The sequence below is a fragment of the Zingiber officinale genome, chromosome 2A, assembly GCF_018446385.1.
Source record: "Zingiber officinale cultivar Zhangliang chromosome 2A, Zo_v1.1, whole genome shotgun sequence".
NCBI classification, from domain to species: domain Eukaryota; kingdom Viridiplantae; phylum Streptophyta; class Magnoliopsida; order Zingiberales; family Zingiberaceae; genus Zingiber; species Zingiber officinale.
The window spans coordinates 93002103-93014042 of NC_055988.1; the positions used below are offsets into that span (position 1 = coordinate 93002103).

At 34.6% G+C, this 11940-nt stretch overlaps 1 long non-coding RNA gene across 3 annotated transcripts; it reads left to right on the top strand.

The window, feature by feature from the left end:
• The first annotated feature begins 419 nt into the window (after positions 1–419).
• On the top strand, positions 420–11523 carry LOC122041548. Of its 3 annotated transcripts, none has more exons than XR_006129007.1 (5): positions 420–540; positions 626–785; positions 1156–1352; positions 10692–10797; positions 11267–11523. It is a non-coding gene; the product is annotated as an uncharacterized LOC122041548 (long non-coding RNA). The 3 variants fall into 3 exon arrangements; XR_006129005.1 differs by having other exon boundaries at positions 424–546; XR_006129006.1 differs by having other exon boundaries at positions 424–546; positions 10692–10764.
• The last annotated feature ends 417 nt before the right edge of the window (positions 11524–11940 follow it).

The following is an 11940-nucleotide window of genomic DNA, read 5'->3' on the forward strand; positions in this document are numbered from 1 at the left end:
ATTAAAGATTTGCGTGCTTGGTTATGGAAAGGTGTCAGGGACACTTTTCGATTTGTCTTTTCCTAGGATGCTTTAGAAAATGTGCATATGCTTTAGGATGGGTGTACAAACGCTACAGTAGGTACTATATAAAGAGATTTTCATCCACAAACGAAGGTATATGATACTTTATTTTTGAATGCACTCATTGCTCACTACAAGAAAATTGATATTTCACAGCACTTAAAAAATAACATTTTTTTTAAAAAAACATTGTCATTTTTAATTTTACAACTCTTTTAATGAAAAACATTGTCTATATTTTAAATTTCTTATTAAAGACCATGCTTATTTTAAATAAGCATTGTCTATTAATATTTTTTTTAGGATGAAGGACAACACTTTTTTAAAAAGGGTTGTTTATGAGGTGTTTTTTATTCCCTCCTCATCTCTAAATCGCTACTCCCCCCCCCATTCTCGATCCTAGCACAAGCACAATAGGAGGAGAACCAGCGTCTTCGCCTCCCTTCCTCGTTCGTCTCCATCCCTGCCTGTCTATAGGTACAAGTAAGTGATTGAGTGCGCAAAGCTACATCCTTGGTAGGTTTCAGGATCGACTCCCCCTTTGGCGTGCATGTTTTTTTAGGGCAAGAGGGAGGTGTGCATGAGAGTAGAAGATCATGGAGTTCTGGCCGGAGCTATTAGCGAATAGTTGGGGGAGGGAGTTCGTGGTCGAGGGGCATCGGTGGCATGGTCGGGGTCACCTTTCGGCAACTCGCTCGACACGGTCCGCATTTATATTGGGGGTGTGCTCTTCGCTCCTTTGGTGTTTTGGTAGTACCTGTTGAATTCAACATTGTTCTGCATGCCAGTGGTTTTTGCTAGTTCATTCTGATTCTTTCTTGAATGCGGTGATTTTATAATTTGACCAAGCTGCACATGAAGAGTTCAATGAGTATGGTTGATCTTCATATCTGTTTATGTTTCTAGGGAATAGGTTTTTTGATCTCTTGTCTTATTGCTCAAGTTATTTTCTTTATCAGCGTGGGAAATTTAAAATTCTTATATTTCATTGATGTTGTGTTGGTTAATGCTACAAATTGTCTACGGGAGTTTGATTTGTATGAGAACCAACTGTTCATTTTTTATGATTATAATTTACTTTTCCCCTTGCAGGCCTTAAAATTGAGAGGAAGACACCCTAATCCATTGCTATATTTATTACTGAAATCTTGAAATTTGAAGTTTTACAAGGACTTCTTTTCCTTCCAAGCTTGTATTCGATCACACTATACCTATAATTCTGACTTGCCACTGAGCTTGAATTGATACAATGAGAGCACATGAACAAGTTGTGATCTTTTCTCTTTTAGGTATGGTACCTTTGGTTTTGCTCTTTTCTCTGTTGCTTGTATATTTAAAGTTTTACTCTCCTATTAAATCTTATTCGGAAACTTTATTTAGTTATGGTCTACCAATCTTTTAGAATGCTTTATATTTATATTTTAAAATTTTCATTACAGGTTTGCCTTTAGCACCACTTTTTGTGAAGGTAAATCCCAATGTTAATGTAATTATGACATATCTAACTATTTATGTTGGTTGCTATAGGTCAATCACGTAGGATCGATACGTGCTAGAGGATAAAGGAGGATAAATAATATTCGTGGTTTCTTTATATTTTTTTAGAAAATATGATCGAATAAAATGCAGTGGAAGAGTAAGAATAAGCGAAAGAAAGATTAATATTAACAAGTTTATTTTTACTTGGTTCAGAACCTTTGATCGCTCACGATCGTTAATCGCTTTCGTTGAACATTCCACTATCAGTTCGAATATTACAAAAATATTGAAGTACTACTTCGCAACAAGTAAAGTATACTGACAACTTTTAGGATTTGGAGAGTATGTGCTTTTGGTTGTCGGAGTCGCGTCGCTTGATCACCGGAGTTGCGTCGCTCGGTCGTCCCGATCGTCGGAATCGCGTCGCTCGGTCGTCGGAGTCGCATTGTGGAGTAGCAAGATTGTTCTTGGAGCAGCGCGTAGGAGAAAGATTGCGAAAATCAAGTATCTTCAACCATCTGCTCGAGACCCTCTTTTATGGGCTATTGAAGGTGCCTTCAACCCCATTGAAGGCGCCTCCAGCTCAGATTTTTATTCCCAAATCTGCGGTGCCGATAAGCTCCGCTTTATATGAACTTCATCCATTCGAAGGTGCTTTTAAGCTCCTGGAAGGCACCTTCCATCCCTGGTCTAAGGTGCCTTCAAGCGCCTAGAAGGCGCCTTTAACTCCCTTCTATGCGAAGCTTGGGCTAAGGCACCCGAGGCGCCTCTAACAACCCCGGAGGTTCCTCAGACACTGTTCATTTGAGCATTTCTTTGTGCATCTCTCTTCCTGCAAGGCATATTAGTCCACCAAAAAATATACCATGCAAAACAAAGTTAGCACAATAAAAGATGAATAATAAATTATTTGACAGCCTCCAGACTATTCGGTTCTGACTTTCGGATTTCTTGAAAATCCTAGGTCAAACCGATGTCTGCTGTTCCCTCAATGGGGAATGTGTCCTCACCTACTCGTCTCAAGAGAAATTACTTTTTTTCTACCAGATCAATTCTCCAGACCGTCTAAACTTTTGCTTAGCGTCCGAGACTTCAGGTCTTCATGTTGAACTTCCGCTTCACGACCCGTCCAGACTTCCACCTAGTCCGTGACCACCAGGATTTTTGCCTAGAGTTCCCGACTCTAGGATTTCGCCGAAAGTACTCGACCCACCAAGACTTCGCCTAATCCCCCGGATCAGGACTTTGTGCCTAACCGCAGGTAGGACTTTCCTTTACCTAGGGTTACCTTCCCCCTAGGGTTTTCACTTGCCTAGAATCCACTAGGACTTTTGCCTAAGAACACTTAGGACTTTCCTACAAGTTCATTCATACTTGTTAGACAACAAGTAACCTTAACTTTGGACTTTTTTTCATAATCAAAACTTAGGTTTGATCGTTTGGTACTTCTTGCACCAACAATCTCATCTTTTTTGATTATGAAAATCTGGTTCAAAGTTAAGTAAAACATAGCAATAATGTAAAGAACTTAAGCATGAGCATAAGAAAACAATTTGACATAAAAAGCATAAAAAATACACACTCTCCCTTATGCTCCCCATTTCATAAAAAATATACTTAACTTAACTTTCATCTTCATCTCCCCCTTTGACATATATCAAAAAGAAGTACTAACTTAAAGAGAAAACTAATTTGTAAGGATAGAAAAAATAATCTAATTTTTAATTATAGCATTAAGCTACCCCTTAAACAAATTTAGTTTTGAAATGGATTTAAAACACTTAGTTAAGTACTTAAAAAATTTAGCTTTTGAAAGGATTTCCTTAAAAAGTTTAAGTAAATTCTTAGCTTTTGAAAGAATTTCTTAAAAGTTTAGCTAAATACTTAACTTTTGAAAGATTTTCTAAAAAAAATTTAACTAAATTCTTTACCTTTTACAATTTTTTTAACTAAATTCTTTAGCTTTTAAAACTTAGTTAAGTACTTATTTTTTTTTTTAAAAAAACTTAATTAAGTACATAAAAACTTGGTTACAAATACTTTTTTAAAAACTTATTTTTCCAGATAGATATATTTGAACTTCCTTTTTCAAATAAAATATTTAAAGTTGCTTTAAAAGTAGTTAAATTTTCTTTTAAAAAAAATAGTTAAACCTTATAAAACTCCACTTCAAAAAAACTTAAACGGATATTTGAAATTTTAAAAAAAAACTTTAGAGAATATTTAACCCAAACAAAATTTAGTGTCTTAACTCCTTTCACTCTCCCTTGATTAATGCCCCAAAAAAATTTAATTAAGTGTTTTAAGTTTAGGGTCCTTGAGTCCAAGCATGAGAGTTCATGGTAATAAAATCCTCAAAACAAACATCTGTTTTCCTTAAACAAATGTCTAACCTTTAGCTACTAGCTATTTACCATGAGATAATAGCTTTCACTTGGTTAGTCAAGTTAAGCAAGTGTTCCAGTTAATTTGACTAAAATTGATAACTTAACTTGATCAATTTAACTTGGCAGTTGCCCAGACTTATATTGATGTACAGACATAAGCATTCTGAAGTCCAGACAGTATCCTATGATTATTACTCCATTCTAAGTATTTTTCATACAGAGTTTTATTTTGAAATTTATTGATTAATATTCTATTTTAAATATAACATGCCGTATTTATTGCTTCGGCCCAGAATTGGTTACTTAAGTTATATTTGTTTAACATGGTTCTAGTGGCCTCTTGTAATGTTCTATTTTTTCGTTCTATTAGACTATTTTATTGGGGGGTTCTAGGACATGAAAATTCATAATTTATCCATTGGTTTGATAAAATTCGTTAAACCTATGATTTTCAAATTTCCCTCTATGGTCACTTCTAATTCTTTTGATTTTGGTATCCTTTTCATTTTCTGTTAACTTACAAAAAGTCTTAAAGATCTCAAGAGTTTCATCTTTGGTTTTTAGAAATTTTACCCAAGTAAATCTTGAGTAATCATCAACTATGACTGAACAGTATTGATTTCTACTTAGTGACTTGGCTCCATGTGAATCAAATAGGTCTAAGTGTAGGAACTCAAGTTTTGATTTAGTTCGATTTAGGTTTGTTGACTTGTGGAATGACTTAGTTTGTTTACCTTGTTGACAAGCATTACAGATTGTATTTTTAAAATTTTTTAATTTAGGTAGACCTCTAACTAAGCCACTTTAACTCATTTTTAAAATGAGTCTGATATGAGTGTGACCCAATCTTCTATACCACAATTTAATTTCCTCTTGTTGTGTCAAAAGACATTTGATTGAGGAAGTTGATAGATAATTATGTAGATATTCTTTTTCCTAATTTCCTTAAGTGTGATTTCAGGATTTTTTACATTCTTAATTAAACACCCAGAGTTTGAAAATGTTACTAAGTATCCAGAGTCACACAGTTGACTTATGCTAAATAAGTTAAAATTAAATTTATCAACTAATAGAACTTTTTGAATAACAAAATCGGAACTCAGTTCAATATTACTTATTCCGATTACCTTAAGTGTTTCATCATTGTTGAACGCAACTGACACTAGGTTTTTGAATTTTAGCTTTATGAACTTCAATCGGTTTCCAGTCATGTGTCTGGAGTATCCATTATCCAACATCCATTGGTCCAAATCGTTATGTTCCTTCACATAAAATATTTGATTTAGATCCAATTTAAAAGGATTGTAAAATAGATTGATTGAGGTCAACCCTTTATTCTCCATCTTATCCAATTTAGGTTGTCAATCATATTATACCTATGAGTGATAGTGAGATGGTTGATTGAGTTTCACTTAAGTTTGATTTAAGTTTAATTTTTAATTAATTTTAAGTTTGATTAATTGATTAATTTAAGTTTAAGTTAATTGATTAAGTTTGAATTAGGTTAATTGATTAATTTAAGTTTAAGTTAATTGATTAAGTTTGAATTATGTTAATTGATTAATTTTAGTTTAAGTTAATTGATTAATTGATTAAATTTGAATTAGGTTAATTGATTAATTTTAGTTTAAGTTAATTAATTAAGTTAAAGTTAATTAGTTAATTGATTGAGTTTGAATTAGGTTAATTGATTAATTTTAGTTTAGGTTAATTGATTAATTTTAGTTTAAGTTAATTGATTAATTGATTGAGTTTGAATTAGGTTAATTGATTAATTTTAGTTTAAGTTAATTGATTTAATTGTTTGAGTTTGAATTAGGTTAATTGATTAATTTTAGTTTAAGTTAATTGATTAATTGATTAAGTTTGAATTAGGTTAATTGATTTGAGTATAACTAATTTTTATCTAAGTCTATCTCACCATTTTCTAGATTGTCAATCAGGGAACCTTGTAGTTTTTTGTGAGATGGTTAATTTTATCTTCAATTTAGATTAACATCTAAGAATTAATTTACATTTGAGTTAGACTAATATTTAACAGTTAGTCAATTAAATATTTATTTCAATAATTGACTTCCAGGCTGTAGAGAGGCATTAGACCTTCTTGGGTATTTGATCATCAACCACTTTTAGACAAATCTTTTTAAAGAAATTGAATATTTAATTTCTTTAATTTCTTTTCTGAAAATCCAAGGTCTAACTAGTCAAGTGTGAATCAAGCCTAAGTCCTTATTTACCCTAGTCTGAGCATGTATAATAAAAGTAGTAAAGCAACATTAAACAAGTCTATCTAATGATAAAAATGGTCTTTCTATTGGCTCCCCCCTAGATTATAATCTCGATAAGATCTATCGAGATAGTGGATTTGATCCTTGGGGATCCAATATTAACCAAGTTCAACTTGATTAATCAAATTAGACTTAGGGACCCATGCTTGGACTATTCTTCTATTTGTTCAATTAATAAGAGATAAATATGATTTAAATTTATGTTTAGCCTTATACCCAAGTCCGACTCTATTGTATACGACTCTTTGTTTTCCAAGAATCAAATCAAGATTTTTAAATCCTAGTGTGAACCATTCTAATGTATCCTTTAGTTCCTTGACTTAACTTTTCAGGCTGGAATTTTCTTCCTCAAGTTGTTGGACTTGAGTTGAAGTTCCAGTCTGAATGAATTTAGTCAAGGAGCTTGGGTTAGTCACTTCCTTAAGGGTTGTTATCTCCTTTTAGAGTGACTTGACCTGAACGTTGGATTTGGCTAACTTACGCATGACATAGTTTACTAAGTTATGTAGTTTATCTATTGAGAAGAACTTGCAGCGTGGTTAGGCCTTTCAGAAATGTATATGGATCCGTAGCTTCTCTCGGACTCGGTTTCTGACTCACTCTCGATTTCAGATTTGCCGACTTGTTCTTGGGCCATAAGTGTGAGGAAGCTCGTCTATTCAACATCTTCATTAGAATCTTCTAAAGAGGATTTATCCCACATCGCCTGCAGTGCCTTCTAGACAGTTGGCTTGGATGTGCCTCTTTTTGTTGCAGTCGTAGCAAGTTACTTCGGTCTTGGCTTTTGAACTCGGTTGCACTATTTTTGACTGGATCACCTTCTGAGCTCCTTTTTGGTGAATCCTTTCTTCTTCTTGTAAAGTTTTCGTACAACGTTGACGAGCTTGGCAGTGATCTCGTCTTCATCATCTTCTGAGTCCAGTTCATCTTCCGACTCGGGTTCGGTCCGACACTTGGTTTTTGATTCCCGCGTTCTATTCATTCCTGCAATCAAAGTAATTCCTTTCTCGACCCGAGTAGTATTAGTTTGTTCGTGAAGTTCGAATTCAAAAAATAATTCATCTAATTTAATTACTGGAAAGATCCTTGGAAACTTTGTAAGCATCTACCATGGATGCCCACAAAGTATTTCTCGGAAATGCATTGAGTGCATACTTGATGACGTAGTGATTTTCCACCTTTTGTTTGATTGTGTGGAGGTCATTGAGTAGGTCTTGACTCCGTGCATGAAGTTGGCTTCCTGATTCACATTCTTTCATTTTTATATTATATAGTTTATTTAGAATCAAATCATGCTTACTTACCTTGGTGTCTGAAGTTCCCTTGTGCAGTTAGATCAGCTTCTTCCATAGTTCTTTCGTGCTTGAAAATGGATGGACTTGATTTAGCTCTTCTTTTGTCAGGCCACATTGTAGAGTCTGAGTAACTTTGGCTTCAGCCTCGATCTTCTTTCTGGTTGGTGCATCACATTTGTCGCACAGGATGAGGACTCCATCTTCAGTGGGATATGCAAATCCCGTCTGGATGATTATCCACATTTCCACATATGTCTTGAGGTGGTACTCCATTTGGCTCTTCCAATAGTCGAAGTCTTCGCCGAAGAAGAGAGTAGAGCGTGTAGTGCTATACCATTCTTGGTAGGCCATTTGAAAAAGAGTTATTGCACAAAAAAAAACTTGTCCCAAGACTAGGTCTTGGCTTAGTAGTGCAGAATAAAGTGTTAAACAAATAAACGAACTCGAGTGGTGTTGCACCAGCTTTGAAAAGAAAACTCGATTGCGAAAAAAAACTGATCGGGAAGAGGCAACTGTACTGATTCCAATCGACTTCGAAAAATTTAAAAACTAATACCACAAAAAAATTTACTTGGATGGTGGTTTCACCGATTAGAAGTGACCTCGCTCTGATACCAATTATAGGATCAATGCACGCTAGAGGGGGGGGGGGGGTGAATAGCGCTCGTGACTTCTTCACACTTTTTCGGAGAACATAAACGAGTAAAATGTCGCAGAAGAGCAAGAATAAGAGGAAGAAAGAACAATGCTAACAAGTTTATTTTTACTTGGTTCGGAGCCTTTGACGATTCCTACTCCAAGGCTTGCGATCATTGATCGCTTTCATTGGACAATCCACTATCAGTTCGAATATTATAAAAATATTGAATTACAACTTTGCAACAAGTAAAGTATATCGACAATTTTAGGATCTGGAGAGTTGTGCTTTCAGTTGTTAGAGTCGCGTCGCTCGATCGCAAGAGTTGCGTCGGTTGATTGTCGGAGTCGCGTTGCCCGATCGTCGGAGTCGCGTTGTGGAGTAGCAGGATTGTTCTTGGAGCAGCGCGTAGGAGAAAGATTGCGAAAATCAAGTATATTCAACCATCTGCTCGAGACCCTCTTTTATGAGTTGTTGAAGGTGTCTTCAACCCCATTGAAGGCGCCTCCAGCTCAGATTTCTATCCCTAAATCTGCGGTGCCAATAAGCTCCGCTTTATGTGAACTTCATCCATTCGAAGGCTCCTTTAAGCTCCTGGAAGGCGCCTTCCATCCCTGGTCTAAGGTGTCTTCAAGCGCCTGAAAGGCGCCTACAGCTCCATTCCGCGTGAAGCTTGGGCTAAGGCACTCGAGGAGCCTCCAAAATCCCCGGAGGCGCCTCGGACACTGTTCATCCGGGCATTTTCTTGTGCATCTCCCTTCCTGCAAGGCATATTAGTTCACAAACAAAATATACCCTGTAAAATAAAGTTAGCATAATAAAAGATGAATAATAAATTATTTGACAGCTTCTGGATTGTCCGGTTATGACTTTCAGATTTCTCGGAAACCCTAGGTTGAATCGAGGCCTATTGTTCCCTCAACGGGGAACGCGTCGTCACCTATTCCTCTCAGGAGAAATTATCTTTTTGCTAGATCGGTCCTCCATACCATCTAGACTTTTGCTTAGCATTCAAGACTTTAGGTCTTAATGCTGAACGTCCACTCCACAACCCGTTCAGACTTCTACCTAGTCAGCGACCACCAGGATTTTCACTTAGAGTCTCCGACTGTAGGATTTCACCCAAAATGCTCGACCCGCCAAGACTTCGTCTAATCTCCTTGATCAGGACTTTGTACCTAACTGCAGCTAGAATTTTCCTTTACCTATAGTTACCTTCCTCTAAGGTTTTTCACCTACCTAGAATCCACTAGGACTTTTGCCTAAGAACACTTAGGACTTTCCTACAAGCTCATTCACACTTGTTAGACAACAAGTAACCTTAACTTTGAATCCTTTACCATAATCAAAACTTAAATTTGATCATTTGGTGCTCCCTGCACCAACAAATCAAGCCAACATACCTTTAGTGAGAACTCTGTCTTCTTTAGTGGGCTATATATAACTTGCTTGAAGTGTTTGTTGGATTAAATTAGTAACTATATAATATTATAACATGAAATATTTGCATAAGACCATGTTAAATGAATATGCCATGTGATTTCTTTTTGTTGGAAGTGCAATGTTGTTGTCACTGTTACAGGTTGATGGGGCGTTAGGACGGACTTATTCATCTTTTGTCATCAATATTGTTATCACTATTTCTTCTTTTCAAGTTCTTCTCCAAAGATCTAGTTAATGCAGTACTGACATGTTACTTCTTTCTTCTTGGGATCATGGCTCTCTTGTATGTAGCTGCATTTTCTTTGAGATGAGATTTGTCTTGATGATATTTACTATTATTATAGCTAAGAGCACCTCAATTGTTGATAAAACTAGTATGCAGGGTAACATTATTACCAGCAATAAAACATTTTCTCCCGAAACATTGGAATGATAACCTCATCATTAGGCGTGCTCCATATTTCCATTATACTCTCTTTCTCACTATTATCCTTGGTTCAACATCATGCCAAATTAGTGGATGTGTTATATTTATTAGCTTGACATAGCTTGAGACTTTAAAAATTGTTTTATATTTGAAATGAAAAGTTCAGTACTAAAAGTCTATGTAGATAAGTATGATTGGTTGTGCACTTTTCTATATCTTGTCCTTATCCAACAACAATAATACTTTTGGAGTTCTTTTTTTGGTTAATTTCATTTGGTGCATGTACATACTCTTTAAGTTATTAAAATTCGTGAGCTTTTATTCATTAGCTGTCATTGCACAATCCATCTGGTAACTTCTCAATTTTTGAACTATGAAATTGAAATTTCTGGATGTATTAATTTATGCTTATTCTGCAAAACAAGAAAAGTATGCTATTGATCGTACACTATACATGTAGAAATCTATCATTCATCTCTCATGTCATAATGACCAACATATTTCTTGCCTTGTGTACTTCATTTTAGAATTTTGTACTGTAACCAGATTGCAATGACTTGTGTTTAAAGAATTTAGGGATATTATTCTTTTCCTTGAAGTATATATCTGGACTGCCCATGTCCTAGTGGTCTATGGTCATTTTTCTCCTAATCATTTATTCAATATTCCTAGTTGCAGTTGCTTCTCTGGAATTCACCAGATCTCAGGTTGTTGCATCAATACCTGGAACTTTCTTCTGTGTCTGGTATGCTCTCAAAAAATTGCATTCTACATTGAGGTTAGTTCTTTTAATATATATGCTATTATGTATTGTAGCCTACATGACCATTAGTATGCTTGCTTATTGTGAGTAGGGAGGCTTTTTTGATCAGTAGGGTTTTAATATATATATTCAATGTTAATTTGTATAATTGCAAGAGTTAAATTAATAACAATAAATTATATTATATTATGTTTAACTTGAATTTTAGAAAACATTGATAAATCATTGATCACATTTCAAACATCAAAAACATGGTTTGCTTATCATATTGGAGTATACTTATCTATGCCTAATCGGTTAGCTACAAAATAACTATATGAACAATATTCAGTTCTGTGTAGTTCTTGTAAGATTGCTCAAGTGAAAGTTCTTGAGAAACATTTTGCTAAGCTTAATTCTTTGCTTCTTAGTTTTTTATGTGAACTCGAACTTCTAAGTTTTATCATAAGAGAATCTCTAACGCCAAACTTTTATTTTAATGCAGTGTTAAAGTAATTATTGGGAGGTACAAAAGCTTATAACGAGACCACCAGCTATTGGCAGTGTTAAAGAACTTGAGAGGTTGGGCCTAAAGGAAAGTATCATAAGTCAATCAACGAAGGATGTTTTCCAAAGAAGGATTTTTGCTTTGTATAGACTTAATATGGATACAAAGTTAATTTATGGATTATGTATACATATTTTTTATTTGAATTGTATGAAGTTGTATCTTTTACTAAATAATTATATTTTAAAAAAGATTATGGGTACTTGTATTTTCTGTTTGTTGATACTCATATTTAAAAAAAAAAAAAGACAACATCTTTTTATGGATTAAAAAAAATGTTACACTAAAAAAGATAACGCTTTTTAAGTGTTGCAAAAGTGTTATCTTTATAAAAAAAAGATAATACTTTTTAAACATCGTCTTTATAGAAAACTAACAACACTTTTTAAATGTTGTCTTTGAGCAAACTTTTAACAACAGTACTTTTAACAACGATTTTTCAGTCACATAGGCAACATATAAAAAGTGTTGTCTTTCAACTTTTTCTTATAGTGGTTATAGTCTTTTCACTGTTCTTCTTCACCTCATATACGGATCACTGATTTGAGCATTGGAGTGTTAATGTCTGAGACCCCTTCTCTGACCTGACATTAACGCTCCTGATTTTGTAG